This window comes from Lutra lutra, chromosome 1, assembly GCF_902655055.1.
Source record: "Lutra lutra chromosome 1, mLutLut1.2, whole genome shotgun sequence".
Classification (NCBI taxonomy): Eukaryota; Metazoa; Chordata; class Mammalia; order Carnivora; family Mustelidae; genus Lutra; species Lutra lutra.
Window position 1 is genome coordinate 73,383,272 of NC_062278.1, and position 18,680 is coordinate 73,401,951.

An 18,680-nucleotide genomic window follows, 5' to 3' on the forward strand; every position below is an offset into this window, starting at 1 on the left:
GGTCTCTGCTCAGCAGGGAGCCTGCTTCCCCCTCTCTCTGCCTGCCTCTCTGTCCGCTTGTGATCTCTGTCTGTCCAATAAATAAATAAAATCTAAAAAAAAAAAGAATTTAATTAGAAATAATTCCACATAAATCTAAATAATTTTCCATCAAATTTTTAAATAAATAAAACAATATAATATATAGGTGCAATACATATAAAGAAATAGCAGATTCAAACATCCATTAGTTAACCAAAAAAAGAAAACATTTCCATAGAGATAAATATCAATATTCTTAGGGGTTTTTTTCCTGGAAAAAGGTGTATCACACATAATTTTCACCATTATGAGAAAAAAAAATTCAAGGAAAAAAAAGTTATTTTCATAAAGCTGTCAGTGCCCAAATGAATATATTTTAAGAGTACTTTTTAAACTAACCATTCTTTTTTAAAAAAATTTCATTTGTAAAGTTTCAAAGAGGGCTTAACTGGTTGAAAAAATGTGATATACTACCATTCACAATGAATTTTGAAAGAGAATACCAGATTTTTTGTAAATATTTTATATATAAATCGTAAGAATTATCCATAAGCTTAGATTTTGGTCAGATGGATTTTTGATACTTACTATTTTCAGTATGAAATTTACAGCAAGGATTTCAACATCCTTAATAGGAAAAGTAATGTTGGCCAGACCACTGAGTAGACAGAAATGTTACCAAATCCAATGACTCAGAAGGCAAAATTAAAAATGTGTAGTCTGACTATGTCTGGCAATCTTTTGCCAAATAAGGACTACTGTTGTTTTACTATTGTTTCTAATTACAAAACAAAAACACCAAAAGCAAATAATGAATTAGTAATTTTGTTAAAGAAAGTTATGTTTAATAGCATTACATATAAACATGTTTCCTCTGACCTGTTATTCAGTATCATTGCTATGATGAGAAGTAAATCTTACTCAACCGGGAGCAATAAAAGAAAGTGTTGACATGTACCACTCATAAGTTTTCACCAATCAATTCAAGAGTTTAATTGGTCACCACTTATGAAGTATCCTATCAAAACTTTAACATAAATTTGATACACACTTGATTTCACAATTGACTAAGGAATCAGTGGCAAAAGGGAAAAAGAATGGAAGGGAAACTAATATAGTATATTAATAGAATTAAGAGATAATTCAACCAAAGTAAACCATGGAGTTTAGCTGGGTTCTAATTTGAAAAACTAACTGCAGAAAGGTATTTTTGAGAAAATTAGGGAAATCTGAACACTAATTGGATATTTGTTGTCTAGGAAATTACTGTTACTTTTTTATTGTGCTAATAGCATTGATTTTTTTAAAAGTCCTCATAATTTCGAGACACATATTAAGTATTTACCCAATGAAATAATATACAGTATTTACAGTTTGTTTTAAAATTGTCTGAGGTTGAGAAGAGGCAATGAAGGAGGAGGATAAAGATTAAATAAGACTGGCCATATGTGATGACTGTTAAAGCTGGATTCTTTTGTATATGTTTGGAAATTCCTACAATTAAAGAGAGTTCAAATTTATACACAATCCCTAATCTTCCAATCAGAAAAATTACAGAAAAATATTCAACATGAAACTCTTAACCACTTAAATAAGTAAAAACAAGGATGAAATAGCAGAAATAGTCTAACCCCAAAAATTGTAATTTAATAAACTACTATTAGTACTTCACTCAATTCATGCACCACAACCAAAATGATAATGTGAGATGATGGAGGAAGGAAATTTCATATATTCATATTCATATATTCATATATATATGAATATTCATATGCTTGAATAAGGGGCACCCATCAACCATTACCGAAACCAATCTATAATGGTGTCAAAGAAAAGGCAAATGGAAGTTTAACTGTGACCAAATGTAACCTCTATTGCCACGGTCTGGTCCTATCATAAAATAGATTAATACCGTTTGCATGAGGAAGAAACACATAATGCATCTATAAAGTGTGGCAGATTAGAACCACCATTTATCAATGAAAATTCACACCATGGCAAAAAACAAACAAACAAAAACTTCTGTAATCATCTTTACAATCCCCCAAATGCCTGTCATTCTAGTAAGATTTAGTAAATATGAAGTGGCCAAATGTATAGCTCTCTATAAAAATTCAGATGAATATCAGAATTTCTCAAGAAACCAAGAAGTCAGTTTATCTGGAGATGCCATCAGGACGCTATATTCTCTCTTACTAATGCAGTTCTGGAGGCAGGAGAAATACATTGTTAAAGAGGCGTTCTTTCTCCAAATAGTTGTTGCTATAAGAGCAGAATTTATCAATATTTAGTGCTGACCTAATTTTTCTTTTCAAAAGCAAACCATAGGTTTTAAAGAGAAAGTTTTGAGATAATATACCATCTCCAAATGCTAAACGAGCACATAAAAGTCATCTGAAATTCAATGTCTTAATGACAGTCATCACATGAATTAACTCAGCATTAGCCCTGCTGTTTTTGATCCTACTATGGAAGGACAAATTTATCTTTCCAAGAAATTTTCTCTGCTCAAAGTCAAGCCAGTCCTCAATTTTTAAAATTTGCAGATAGCAAGAAAAATAATTCTAAAACAGGAACTATGAGTATACTATTCTCTCTGCAACTAACTCACTTTATGACCAGATATGTCCTTTATCAATGACTCTAAACCTTCTACTGAAAGAACATATTCTATCTTCTTAGTAATGGTTAGCATAGTGCAGAGACTAGCAAGCTTTCATGGTGAAAGGCCTAAAAGCAAATATTTTAGGTTTTGTGGGCCATATATAATCTCTGTCGTGATTCTTCTTTATATTTATTCTTTTTTTAAAATGCTTTTTTTTTAAGATTTTATTTATTTATTTGACAGATAGAGATCACAAGTAGGCAGAGAGGCAGGCAGAGAGAGAGAGAGGAGGAAGCAGGTTCCCTGCTGAGCAGAGAGCCTGATGCGGGGCTCGATCCCAGGACCCTGGGACCATGACCGAGCCGAAGGCAGAGGCTTTAACCCACTGAGCCACCCAGGCACCCCTTTTAAAATGCTTTAAAAAATTTTTTTTAATTATTAATTTTTTTGGCTCTCTTTACAAAAACAGTGGGTCAGATTTGACCTAAGAATCATAGTTTGCCACTGGGGTTGCCCAAATGAATCTTAAGACAAATACTTGAGTTCGAATCCCAGCTCTTTCATTTATTTGTTAGAAATTGGTCAGCTCTGTGTGTCTCCAACTATGCCTCATCTATAATGTATGTGTAATAATAGCACCTCCTGCCTGATAGGTTTGTTGTGAGAATTAGATTAGTTAATATATACAAAGTGGCTGACACTGTGAAGTCTACATACATCTACATAGATAGTATCCTCTTATTTCTACTCAACAAATGCATGGATAAGGTAGGTTTTAGTTGTGCAAATCTCGGCAGGTTATAACTCCACCTCTAACCAGGGTTACACACTCAAGAATCTGATATCCCTTCCAACTCTCAAGATTTTATGGTGCTAGTAATGATTGAAACACACAAACACAGAAAGCCAACCTCTGTAAAAACAGTTTAGCTTGAAGCTATTTATTCAAATAGTTCAGCAAGAAAATGCAGATATGACTTCTCAAATATTTAGATTTCTCCCCATCTCCAAGGAGGCTATAACACTAACTCAAATTATGGTCATCAGTAGCCCAGGCTTCTGCAACAGTCTCCTAAACCCACTTAACCCACATCAGTCATAGCTCTACAAAGCAGCCAGAGTGATCTTTTCAAAACACTCACTGCTAAACACCCTTACATGGCTTTCCATTGCTCTTAGGATGGTGCCTAAGTGTGGTCTTTGACAGTGGCCCTCTCCAATGTCATCCACTACCACTCTCTCCTTTTCTTCTCTCTGTTCCAACTGCCCTGGCTGTTTTTGACCCTCCAACAACACCTACTCCTTCCCACCTAAAGAGAAGAGCCTATACAACATCATTATCTAATTCCCCTCCTGACCTCTTGATAGAGTCACTCCCTATTGAAATTTCAGATTCTCACAATAGGCTATTTCCTTAGGGAGACTGTCCCTGACTGCCTCACTTTCAAGGCACTTACCACAAATTGTGTATTAATATTCACAATTATTATTTGAGATTAAAGTCTTTCCCCCCAGCTAGACTATAAATGTCTTACAGGATGTCTTTTTCTCAACACTACACCTCTAAGTTATATCAGTGTTCAGCATATAGTAGGTTCTTAATAAACATTTGTTGAGTGAGTAGATTTAGGGACAAGTAAATCTATGCTTCATATGTATGTGTATATAAAATAATGTGTTCTCAACAAAAGCCCTATGTCATTAGCTTTATTATCTCCAACTCACAGATGAAGAAAGTAAGGTTTAATAAGTTAAACAATTTCACTAAGGTCAACCAACATATTACTCGCAAAGCCAGGAATAGAACTTCAGTTATTTCTCAAAGTACATTTCTTTTCGTTGTTTCACGTGGACTTATTTGCTAGTGAGAAGTTAAGAGACTAGATACAAACTTTGAGTTTTAATACATGTGTAGAAAAGAGAGAATGTGGGAGAACGTGGCAAGCCTGAAGCTTCTATTCTTAGAAAGACCTGCATACAGTGTTGGTCCTTAGCTGCCATCTGGAAAACTGGATATAGGGAGGGTTCCCACCATTCCCAATAGGAATGGTTCACTGTGCCTAAAGTGTAGAAACAATGTACTTATGCTGAACAACTGCTTTCCTTCTAGGAGCTTGGAATTTTGATACAGAGCTTGCCTATATGACCAGCCCCCACTAAAAACATTGGGCACTGAGTCTCAAATGAGCTTTCCTGATGAATAACATTTCACATGTGCTGTCACCGTTAGTTGTTAGGGGAATTAAGCAAATCCTGTGTGACGGCACTGGGAAAGGACGGTTGGAAGCTGCATCTGATTTCCCTGGATTGGCTCATGTGCCTTTTCCCTTTGTTGATTTTGCTTAATATCCTTTCACAATAATAAATCACAACAATAAGTATGACTTAAATGCTACATCCTCTTTTTTTTTTTTTAAGATTTTATTTATTTATTTGACAGAGAGAAATCACAAGTAGGCAGAGAGAGAGGAGGAAGCAGGCTCCCCGCTGAGCAGAAAGCCCGATGCGGGGCTCGAACCCAGGACCTGGGATCATGACCTGAGCCGAAGGCAGCGGCTTAACCCACTGAGCCACCCAGGCGCCCCAAATGCTACATCCTCTTAGTCCTCCTAATGAATGGTTGAATCTGGGGATGGATGGCCTTGAGGATGCCAGACCCAACATGCTTCTAATGACAAGCAGCAAGTCTTCATCTGAAAAAAGACATTATAGGCCTAATTGGTTATATGCCTGATAAAGGGATAGGTATTAGGTTTAGGGCTCAAAGGTCACACTACAGAGACAGTAAAGACTCCAGACTCCAAAGAAGAAGTATTTGGTACATAAGACAATCACATTCTGTTCCTTTGCCAAGAGTCATTTTATTTCATTTTTATTATTTCTTTTTAGGATTTCTTTATTTGACAGAGCAAGAGAGAGCACGAGGTGGGAGTGGGGGCGTGCAGGGGCAGAGGGAGAGGGAGAAGTAGGCTCCCTGCTGACTGAGCAGGGAGCCCAATGAGGGATTGGATCCCAGGATCCTGGGATCATGATCTGAGCCAAAGACAGATGCTTAATCCTCTGAATCACCCAGGTGCTCCAGAGTCATTTTATTTTAATGTAAATTGTGACCTCATAAATAATGTAGCAGAGTCCACTTCTTTTACATAGGAGGAAAAAAGACCTAAAGAGAAAACACTTGTTCAGTATCCTGCAACTCAGTGGTAACCAATCTAGGACTGGACTTCAAGATTCTCAGTTATTAAAAAAACATGGTTTTCCTAGGTCCTATTGAACAATTTTGTTGCTTTCTTAAGTACTGTGTCACCCAAACACTATGATAATTAAACCAAAGCTACACTGTATAGGTAGCAAAGAAATCGTATTCTGTGAAATTCTTGAAAAAAAAAAAAAAAAAAACAAAAAAAAAACCAAAAGAATAATGCCTCAAAAACAACTAATATCAAAAATTCCAACAAAGAAAAAAACCGAAAAGGGGTATGTCAGACATCAAAGAATTCCTTAGGATTTTTGTAGGAAAGGGTGGGAAAAAAAGGGAACACTTAAAAAAAAGTAAAAATAAACTTTCAACCACTAATGCTACATAGGGAACAGCTTCACACATTCGCATTCTTGATGGATGCCTGAGCTTCCACAGCCTACTCTGGACAATGTACAGATCTACAGCAAATCAGGAGATATCTCGTGGGGTAGAGGGGAAGGGCAGTATGTAGGGTGACCTATCACTCTAGTCAGCTCTGAACTAAGAAAGTTCCCAGAGCACGGGGATTTCCGTTTTAAAACTTGTTAAGTCCTGGGGCACCTGGGTGGCTGGATGGATTAAGCATCTGCCTTGGGCTCAAGTCAGGATCCTAGGGTCCTGGGATACAGCTCTCCCCGCCCCCCACCCCCCCAATCTGGCTCTTTGCTCAGCAGGAAGTCTGCTTCTCCCTCCAACTGCCATTCCCCCTGCTGTGCTCATGCGCACACCCGCGCGCGCGCTCTCTCTCTCTCTCCCCCTCTCTCTGCCAAATAAATAAATAAAATCTTTAAAACACACACACACACACACACAATTAAGACAAGACAAAACAAAAACAAAAACACAGCTTGGAAAGTCCTGAGCAAATCAGGATGATTTGATCCCTATGGCATTATGTGCAGTGGGATTAGAGAAGGTGAATATTGCCTGTTACGTATAAAAGACTGAATGACAAATGGTCCAGGAGCCAAATGGTAGGATAACATCACGTTAAGGATAAACACTTCTAGAACCAGAAGTTTAACCAACACCAGATATCAAGTGAAGCAGGACCAGAGTAAGACCACCAGAGGCATTAGGCACCTAAAAGGTCAAAATCGACAAAGACCACCTGTCTCCCTCATAAGTATTTCAAACCATAATATACATTTCTAAACTTTTTTTTTCAAGTAAAAACTTGTACATACACTAAATATCACCTTTTTAAAAAATGTTTTCTAATTTTCTTTAAGGGGGCCCATTTTTCCTGATAGTATATACCCATGTTTAGTTTATTAGGTAACCTAGTAGTGAATGAAAGACAAATTTCAAGACACAGACAAAAGAGATCTTTAATATTATGCCTGATAATTCCTAGCAGCTAGTTGCTTTCACAGTGCTATGAGAGGTTAAAGGCATTTAAGAACAGCATTCAAACAGATAATTATATTACAAAAAACATCAATTTTAGCATACGTGTAGTCAGTAAAACTTGAGTAACTATTAGGATAACATTGGAATTTTAGAATGAGGTGAAATTTTTAATATCAAAAATTGTGTGCTCCTCTATAACCATATTAATCATAGCAACCATTGAGAAAATTATAAAAAAACATTGATATAAATACATATTTAATAAATTTAAATAAATTTATACTTAAATTTCTCTTCACTTAATCACAAAAGTATTTGCATACTCTAGAAAAACATTAATATGAACAATATAATCTATTCAAAATGTGTAAAAACAACAACAACAACAACAAACTTTAAGAACTCCAATTCAATAATTCACTTTGGTAATACCCAATACCCCACCATCCTTCACAATAAATATCCGTGACCTAAATTTTAAGAATTCAACCTAAAGGTGATAGATAGAAGAAAATTAAAGGAGACCCATTCCTCTACAGCCATCCCCATCCCCTTCCAGAAACATGGAGATAAAAATGCAAGGACTTGATTGCAGCCAAAAACTATACACTGAGTTCCAACAAATTTGTTTCTGGAGTTTAGAAGGGGAAACTAAATTTTAAACACCAGGAATGATCACAGTAAGGGGGGCTTTGATCAGGGTAAACAAAACATGACTTTAAAAAATGAAAGGATAAAAAGTACCCTACAGGCTTTATCAGAATAAAAACTCAAAAATGAGCCAATATATGAGACAACTGGCCAAAACAAACAAACAAAAGAGCTATCTTGACAAGAGGGGTGAGGATCCCTCTGTAATCAGTGCAGTCCATGCATGAAAAATTTTGACTTGTCTGGCATGCTACACTGAGGAAAATTTTGACAAATATGGAGTTTGACCATCATGGTTAGAGGTCTGACAATTATTTCATATACTGAATAGTTGAGAGATTGAGAATTTTTCTACCTGAAAAAAAAATCCAACATCTCCTTACCTTATCACATTTGAAAAGAAAAAAATAGACTTCCTCTATTTTATTTTAAAGAAGATAACTGGCTGGGGAAGAATTAATGGAGAGAAGGCAGATTATTATATCAATATTGTCTTAGTCCATTCAGGCTGCTATAACAAAACACCACAGACCCTGTAGTCTATAAACAACAGAAATTTGTTTCTCACAGTTCTAGAGGATGAAAGTCCAAGATTACCTCACCAGTATGGTGACAGCCCTCTTCCTGGTTTACAGACAGCACCCTCTCCCTGTGTCTTCACATGGTGAAAAGGGCTGAGGTCTCTTTGGAGCCTCTTTTATAAGAGTACTAACCATATTCATGAGGTCTCTACCCTTGTGACTCAAGCACCTCCCAAAGACCCCATCTTCTAATACTATCACCTTTGGGAGTTAGGTTTTCAACATAGGAACATTGGCAGGGAGGGAGGCACAAACATTCAGGCCATAGCAAATACAAAGTGATTAAAAGGATCCAGGATGAATGGACTGTCTTGGAAATGCAGTGTTTCCTATCTTTATAAACATTAATACAAAGAGGAGAAGTCCATTTTCCAGGATTTTTGACTTGGGGGGTACATTTGATTCATTCAAAATAAGAAATTTGTACCTTGGTTATAATTTTAATGTCAATGGGAAAAGGTGCTGCCCCCTTCATGGACAGAACAGATTTTAATCTGTAGAATTCCAAGGGTTCAAAGGTTACAGCAACCTCCAAAATAGAAAGATGTAACAATAATGAGAATGTCCGTTGAGTGGACTGGGGCAACCCATCTGCTAGCCAAATGCTTTAGCAGAGACTATGAATTGTCTGCCAAAAATCTGGTCCCAAGGTTATGTAGTTTATTCAAACAAATTTGATTTATTGCTGTTTATTCCACATTTTACATAGGCACTAAAAATATTTCCCAGAGTCATAAGCCAAGGGCATCAACTGCAAACTTAACAACCAGTATAAAACAGCAGAGGCTAAGATAACATATTCCTGCTAATTCAACTACAATGAAAAGAAGATCTGCCCTTGGGCAGAGGTCAACTTGAGATGGACTTGTGGCTAAGCAAGCCACACTCTGAGAGAAAGTTGGAAGGATGAAGTGTCTGATCCAAAATGGCCTTACTCCTCCATAATGGAAAAAGAAAAGTCATCATGAAGTCTGCCTAACCTAAAGGAATAAAAATAAATGAATCTGGGATGCAAAATTAAAAGCACACCTAATAAAGTATAGAGTGGCTGAAATGGAAACAAGAAAAAAGTCATAACTTTCATTCCTCATCTTCAAGTATAAACATTTGCTTCCTCTACTCCACATTGCCATGACACATTATAAATACATTTTTTCAAAGAGGGTATTTTCCATTGTATCCATATTGCACAAAATGAATACATTTAATCTGAGCAGCAGCCCGTCCCCACGCTGTCTGGAAAGTTTTACGGCGTCTATTTTGGCAGCTCAGATTCCTCCCCCAACAACTTCCTAGTTCTCCACCTTGTTCAACAAACTGAACTTGTTATATTTAAGAGATTTCTAGAAAACTGAATCTATACATTTGATAGCTGGGGAACATAAAATTAAATGTAGATGATTCGATATCTACAACTTATAGATAGCTCCTTCTATGGAATTACTATAAGACTCCAAAAAAAAAAAAAAGGAGTTTTAGTGTTTAATTTGTGTTGTAAACTGTCATAAGCTTTCATCTTTTTGTAAGAGAAATATTCTATTTTTTGGAAAGTATGTCCCAGAAAATGTCAGAAACATTCTAGTATTCACTGTGCCAAGTTAGAGATTTAAAAAATATGTTTTATATATACCAATGACTGATTTTTCCTTCCCCAGCCCTTAAATTAGTAATTTACTTTTTTGGATTAGGTGATAAAGTAGGAAGTGATATTCCTTCCCAGACCTTTCTCCTAGACTTCTAGCTGACTTTCCCCTAGGAGATACCAATAATGTTGTTCTTATAGATGCTTCAAAAGATGTCAATATATATCCTACACTCCAATTTTGCATATTTTAAATTTTTTATTATTCGAGTTATTTAAAATTTTTTTAAAAAGCAAAAAAAGTTTATCCATTTTTCCTTCCCCTCCCCTATCTCTGACCTCTGGCAACCACCAAATCTGTTCTCTGTATCTATAAATTTGGTTGATACATATTTTAGATTCTACATATAAAAGTGACCATATGACATTTGCCTTTATCTGACTTATTTCACTTAGCATAATGCCTTCATGGTCCATTCATGTTGTCGCAAATGGCAAGATTCATTCTTTTTTTATGGCTGAGCAAGTTTCCATTGTATATATGTACTGCATTTCTTTACTCATCTAGCCATCAATGGACACTTAGGTTGTTTTCAGATCTTGGTATTGTAAATAATGCTACAATGGACATGGGGAGCATACATAACTTAAGAGTTAACGTTTTCATCTTCTTCAAATATCCAGAAATGGAATTGCTGGATCACATGGTATTTCTATTTTTAATTATTTGAGGAATCTCGATACTCTTTCCACAGTGGCTAAAGCAGTTTATACTTCCATCAAGAGTACACAAGGGTTCCCCTTTTCCACATCCTTACCAATACTTGTTATTGTTTATCTTTTTGCCATTCAAAAAGTATCTGTGATCTCACTGTGGTTTTGATCTGCATTTTCCTGATGACTAATCATGCTGAGCATCTCTTTATGTGTCTGTCGGCCATCTGTATTTCTTCTTTAGAAAATGTCTATTTAAACTTTCTGCCCATTTTTTAAAATCAAATTGTTTTGTTGTTGTTGTTTTTGTTCAGTCACATGGGTTTTTATATATTTTGCATATTACCCCCTTATCAGAAGTATGGTTTACAAATATTTTTTTCCCATTCAGTAGATTGCCTTTTCATTTTGTTGGGTTTCCTTTGCTGTGATGAAGCCTTTTAGTTTGACATAGTACAACATGTTTATTGGTTTCAGTGGTTTTCTCTTTCTTTTTGCTTTTGTGTATTTTATTGTTGCTTTTGATGCTTTTGCTTTTGGGGTCAGATTCAAAAAGTCAACTGCTTTTGTTGCATCTCATGAATTTTGGTATGTTACATTTCCATTTTCATTTGCCTCAAGGTTATCTTTCCTATTTCTCTTTTGATTTCTTCTTTGATCTATTGGTTGTTTAGTAGTATGTTGTTTCCCCCACAGACTTGTGAATTCTCCAGTCTTCTTCATGTAATTAATTTCTGGATTCATACCACTACAGTCAAAAAAGATGCTTGAAACTATTTCAATTCTCTTAAATTTATTAAAACTTGTTTTGTGGCCTAGCATATGATCTATCTTTTAAACTTTTCCATGTGTTATTGAGAGGAATGTATATTCTGTTGCTTTTAAGTGAAATGTTAACTGTTAAGTCTATCTGGTCTAATGTATCATTTAAGGTTGGTGCTTTCTTACTGAGTTTCTGTTTCGATGATCTATCCATTGATGTAAGTGGGATACTAAACTCACCTACTGTTACTTATTGCTGTCGATATCTCCCTTTAGATCTGTTAATATTTGCTTTATATATTTGTTTATATATGTTGGGTGCATAAATACTTACAAATGTTATCTCTTCTTGGAGAGCCCTTCAACATTATGTAATGTCCTTCTTTGTCTCTTACTATAGTCTTTGTTTCAAAGTCCATTTTGTCTGCTATAAGTATAGCTACGCCAGCTTTCTTTAGTTTCTATTTGCATGGAATATCTTTTTCCATCCCTTCACTTCCAGTGTGTCCTTACATCTAAAGTGAGTCCCTCATAGGCAGCATTTAAATATGTCTTGTTTTTTTTGGTCCATTCTGCCATTCCATTTCTTTTGATTAGAAAATTTAGTTCATTGACATTTAATGTAATTATTGATAAATATGTGCTTATTGATGTTTTATTAACAGTTTTTTGGCTATTCTGTAGTTCAAAAATTTTTTTGCATCTCTTTTTAAAATCTACATATCTTTGAGATATTTTCAAATGTAATCCAGCTACACTATATTCCAACATATAGATAAACTACAATTTAATGTGACAGATACTCACATTGTTTCCAATCCAATGCTATACTTTAAAAATCTGCAATGGATAATGATTTATATAAGTTTATTATGTTATGTTAGTCACCATAGAGTACATTTTGATGTAGTGGTCCATGATTCATTGTTTGTGTATAATATCCAGTGCTCCGTGCAATATGTGCCCTCCTTAATACTCATCACCAGACTCACCCATCCCCTCATCCCCCTCCCCTCTAAAACCCTCAGTTTGTTTCTCGGGAGTCCATAGTCTCTCATGGTTTGTTTCCCTCTCTGATTCCCACCCACCCCAACCCACCCCACCCCACCCGTCATTTTTCCCTTCCTTCTCCTAATGTCCTCCATGCTATTCCCTTATGTTCCACAAATAACTGAAACCATATGATAATTATCTTTCTCTGTTTGATTTATTTCACTTATAAGATTGTAGTTGTAGAATAAATCCAAAGTAGAACTTTCAGGTCAAATATTTTTCTCCCATTTACCATTTATCTTTTTTTTTTTTTTAAGATTTTATTTATTTGACAGACAGAGATCACAAGTAGGCAGAGAGGCAGGCAGAGAGAGAGGAGGAAGCAGGCTCCCTGCTGAGCAGAGAGCCAGATGGGGGGCTCCATCCCAGGACCCTGGGATCATGACCTGAGCCGAAGGCAGAGGCTTTAACCCACTGAGCCACCCAGGCACCCCCATTTATCTTTTGACTTTGTTTTGATTGTATGATTTTTGTCAGGCAGAATTTCTTTTTTTATAGCACTGTTTTTATCAGCCATTAACTCTTTTATGTCTTCTAGGTTTTAGAAAGACTTTCTACCTTCTACAGCTATACAACAATCTTCCCTCTTTTCTTCTAGTGCTTTCAGTTTCATCTTTTTACATTTCTTTCTTTTCTCCTATCTCTGATGTTGCACAAATAAAATAATGAACCTGCTGAGATTTTCTCTCATATTACTCCAAACAAGGAAGTTGTTAGAGTCCATTCTGAATTATCAAAATTTATGATGAATTAACACAATAACGCTTTGTGAAAAATATTACTTACTTCAACTCTGACAGGATAGTGACCTGTGATTGTTTTAAAGACAGAATAAACCAAAAGGTAGTTTATATGTCTCAAAGTATACAAATCCCTGAAACACTAAAAATAACAGGAAGACTGTTTCATAAAGGTTTTCTTCTAAGTAAAACTGGCTTTCTAACACTATTTTGATTAGATATAAAGACTTATATAGAAGATTCTCTATAGAGAAGGTTCTCTATGTGCTCCCATCTGCCACACTGACAAAAATTCACCTAAGGTATAATTACCTCTGTCCCAATTGGCTCCCTATTGTCTAAGTGCCAGTTTTTTCTCCCTTCTTATTTCTTCTCTCAATTTTGAATAGTGACTTACTTGAATTCTGAACCAAATCATATGTTAAAATACATACATGGATGATTCTCTCTGACAAGTCATTGTTACACAAATCCAGCCTGTGTCTGATTAACCTCACAATCTTAAAACAGCCATCCTCCCAGTACAGCCTCAGTCATACCAGTTATAGTGCATCAGAACCCCTGCACTACACACCCAGATCTAGGCAAATTCCATGAGGTGAGGATGATGTGATATGGGTAAGCATGCACCTCTAAACCCCTCATGGGGCTTAGAACACTTGAAGGACAGCAGCAGAGAAACTCTACACAATCGAACTTCTATCTTATTTCCTGCAAAATATAAAACCCTGAACATGTTCACTTTTCTAAGTTTTGTGCCCATAGTGAGTCAGTTATAGCAAGGAGTCAAAAGTCTTTCTAAACATGTGCTATATTATCCTGGTGATTGAAGCACTGTTTTATTCAAGTTCAAAATTAGGGGGAAAAGGTAAGAAAGATTGGTATCACATAGTAAACACATATATACGATTAAAATATTTTCTCATAAACAGAAAGCTATGAAAGTATTTGATTTCAATCCATTATCATTCTGGCAATGAAGAGACGGAAAGATGTATAATTTGTAAATCACCTATCTTCAAGTAAAATATTTAATTTGACATGTAACACAGAGTAGACACTGTTGACCTTAATGATTTATGTGAAAACCAGCCCTCTAAACACTACCTCTGAGGCCATTTAACTTTGTTCCAGCTCACACTGACATATTCTCAGTGCTCAGGTTCTTCCAATTCCAAGCTCTTCTGCAGAGATATATTCCTTTCTTAATAACTGTGTTTCTTAGCCTACTACCATCAGAGGTCAGAACTCTATCATGACATATCATTTCAATAGATGACTAGAATCTGGTTTTGTACAATCTTCCTTAATTTTAGCTCCTGTCAAAAGAGCTGTTATCTCAAATGCTCACCACCCAAAAAAGGATATATGCATTGCCTTAATGTTTGCATGGCTTACCATTCTCAAGATTTGCCTGATGCTAAAACTCCTAACTTCCAAGTTCCCTGCTAACCATCTATTTTCCAAAATTTACTTAACAAGAAAGTCTTTGGCAGATTTCTGTTCCCTTGACTCTCCTTTATCTTGCAGACATACTTCTCAGTTTCTGAGAAATGTTTTTGTGTACTCATTCTTGGAACATTCTACCTCTGGACCTCCTATACCCAGCTTAGTTTCCTTCTACCCCTGGAGATCCCTGAACCCTGAAGATCCAACTAGATCCTTATCCAGACTTTCCCAATCTGATTAATTATGCCAATGTCCTTGTCCAGTGTTTCACAAATATTAGCACGCATTAGAAATACCCAAAGGCTTATTAAAGCAAAAATTTCACGACTATGCCCCCAGAATTTCTGATTTGGTATGTCTTGGGAAAAGCTCAGGAATAACTTCTGAGCACCAGGCTTCAGCACCAGGAGATGGTGACGATGCTGAACAGCTATGCCAATGAATATACATACTTAGGTAACTCCAATTATAGATTATAACCCAATGAGGATGTCAAACAATGAAGGAAGAAGTCAAGAGTAGTTGAGATATTCGCACATAACAAAAAGTTTTAGGTGGGCCTCAAAGATGGGATTAGACTGCCATCATGGAATTTACATGCATGTGGTAGACAAAAACCAAACAAAATATGTTCATTTAACTTACAGGATTAAAGAGAAGAGGGGTAGATTAGGGAGTCTTGAATATATTACAGTTTGAATAGCATAACCAAATTTCACTTCGAGGGTAACATGAAGCATAGGAAGTGAGCCTGCTAGGCAGACACCTCAGGAAAAGCTTTCCAGTAAAAGGAAGCAAAGAATACAAAGAATCTGACTAAGTGGGATCCAGTTCTCATATGTCCTTGGGGGAGTGAGGAGAGGACACTACAGATACCAGAATGGGCAGAAAAGACTAAGCAAGAGAGAAAATGAAATGAGTTCAAAAGTCAGAATAAATAGATTGCGCAGGGCCTACTAAGTAGGTCATTGTAAAGATTTGCCTTTTGTTCCAAATGCAATACGAAGCTCTTAGAGGATTTTGAGTGAAAGGATGACATGACAGTTGCTAAATACTACTATTAGTAGTACTACTACTAGTACTACTACTACTACTAATAGCAGTGTCTACCATGTAGATACTATTAATTTAATCTAAGTACTACAGTGTGATATAATAATTTGTCAGAAATATATATTTGATCATTCCAATGACCAAAGCATATTTCTCAGGTATAATTTAGTCTTCTTCCACAGTTCCTAAAAATGCCTCAGAGCCATAAAGGTGAAAATGGGTATCTTGTTATTAATGAAAGTGACTTTTGGACCTCACCCAAGGGTGGGGGTTAGTTGTCAGGAGGACCAACCATGTGATTAGAAGGTTGGAACCTTCAGTCACACCTCCTGACCTCTGGAGTTGGGCAAGGCACTGGAGGTTGAATCAGACAATGGCCAATGACTTAGTCAATCATGACAATGCAATGAAGCTTCCATAAAAATCCAAGAGAACAGGGTTCAAAGAGCCTCCGGGTTGGTAAACACATCAAGATTACGGGAGAATGGCACATCTAGAGAGGGCACAGAAGTTCTGCACCCTCTCCCCATACCCTATCTTATGTATCTCCCCCATCTGGATATTGATACATATATTTTACTATGTCCTCTAATAAACCAGTGTAAGTATGTAAGTGTATCTCTGAATTCTGTGAGCCACTCTGCCAAATTAAAAGAACCTAAGGAATTCATTGGAACCTCCAGTCTACAGCCATTTGGTCAGAAGCACATGTAACTTGCAACTGGTGTCTGAAATGGGGGGTGGGAAGCAATCTTACAGGACTGAGCACTTAACCCATGAAATCTGATGCTATCTCCAGAGTGGAGAATTGAGTTGAATTCTCAGACACCCAGCTTCTATCTGAGAATTGCTAGGGATTATTGTGGGGAGCAACCCCAATTGGCATGGGGTCCAGAAACCTAAAAAGATACAGTTATTCCTGTTTTACATTTAAATATGTTGCCCTAAGTTAAACAGACTGTAAATGGCAGGACCTAGATTTGAACCCAGACAACCTGCCCCCAAAGTCTGTGCTCATGACTGCTATGCAATAATCAGACTGAAGTTTAACAGGATTACTCTGACTGCTATGACTGAAAGAAGTCAAGGATAAAATTGGGAAGCCTGAGTAGGAAGTGTTCACAATAACAATCTAGGAGAGAGGCCATGGTGATATGGATCAAGGAGTAGCAGTAAAGAAGATAAAAACTGGTCAGTTTGGATATGTTTTGAAGGTAGATTAAACAAAACTGACTGACTTATTAAATGTCAGATATGAGCAAAGGAGTGAAGAAGAACTCCAGGTTGTTTAAGAAGACAAACTTTAAAAGACTGGCCTGCTGTGTGGGTAAAGTGGTAGGAAAATGTTTAAATTAAAAGTATTTACTATGCCCTTCTAGATAATAAAGATATCAACTGCCATATTCCCTATCCTGAAGGGGATACAGGCCTTATAACTTCCTTTTAACATCTCCTTGTCATTTGTTTGCTCTGGAGGAATTATAGACACCCCTAAATGTAGATTAAGGTTTTATTATAATGTATAGAACAGGATAATGACTGAGCTCATCCTAAAATGTGAAGCTTTTCTGTACTTCATAATATTTTATTTAGATTTTTATTGGTTTTAGGCAGAAATAATGTGCAGAAATTTTTTTTTATAAAAAAATGATTTTAGAATAAGCAAGGCAAAACTGCACATTCCTGTATAAACATCATCACTTTGAGTCATTAGTAAGAAACGTGTTACAAGGATTAGAACATGTACATTGAAAAGCAGCTGGGGAAAAGAAATATCAGCTGTTGGCAAAGAGCATTGTTGGAGGATGGTCACTGCGCAAAAGCTGATTTCTCCCTCCCTCTCTTTCCCTGTCTCTTGTACAATCATGTTCTACTAATACCTAGCTGCAACACATTAGAAATGAATAGTTCAACTGGTTCTTCAAAAAGAACAGAAACATAGCAAGGCATTAAGTAGCCATAAACAAGATGCATATTTAAAACAGATGTTTATAAAATAGCTCTCTTCTGAATGCAGTCTAATCTCAGCAGTGTCAGTCCAATGAGGGCAGGATGCTCTTCGGTGCGGGGTCAGGTTGTATGTGAATGAGCCAGCATTTCAGCCAGAGACCTTCTGTAATAGGCATGAAGGTCCCCTGGTTGGAAAGCTCGGCCCGTGTCACGTGGGACCCACTGATGTGAGGAATCCCCCAAAATCCAAACTCTCAAGAGTAAAACGAGGAGACATTCCCACTGCTGAAACAGTTCCTGACATTACTCATCAGAGCCCAGCTCCCCAGTGAAGTCTGATTTCACTGTGACCTAGAAGCAGGGGTAAGCGCATTTCTCAGCATCAAAGACCTCTCCAGCACTCCTCACTTGCTCTTCATTCTGGAATTTCTCAAAATAGAGAAAACTCACAGTGATTTCACAAATAGGTATATTGCTTACATCAGAGATTCTGGATTAAGCTACACTATTGATGTGTCATTTTCCAGAAATATACAATATGCCTTAAAGTAAGAATAGAAAATATTTTCCCAAAGTCAGAAATTATTCTGTAAGCATTTTTAGTCATTGAGCATTCCAGTCAGTTAAACCATGGAGCCTTTGATCTTCCTCTAAACACTTAACAGAAATCATTCTATAAAATACTCTAATTAAGCAAAGAATACCAAATATAATCTCTTCCTGATGTTTCATGATCATTCCTTACTTTATCTTCCCATGATACAGTAATTCCCCAAACACATCTAATTCTATATAGCTATTTATCCCCATGCTTTTCACATGCTATTTCCTACCTTTAACTTCTTGGTTTCCATTCTGACGTCTGAGTGTCAGTATGTCTGCTTCTATCAACAACATAATATGTTTCTCCAGTTACTGCTCCCTT

At 36.4% G+C, this 18,680-nt stretch overlaps 1 protein-coding gene across 2 annotated transcripts in view; it reads right to left on the bottom strand.

Annotated features, from left to right (window-relative positions):
- PLOD2 (procollagen-lysine,2-oxoglutarate 5-dioxygenase 2) overlaps positions 1–18,680 on the bottom strand; it is a 95,654-nt gene that overhangs the window by 55,089 nt on the left and 21,885 nt on the right. The gene's annotated exons all lie outside the window — the stretch shown is intronic.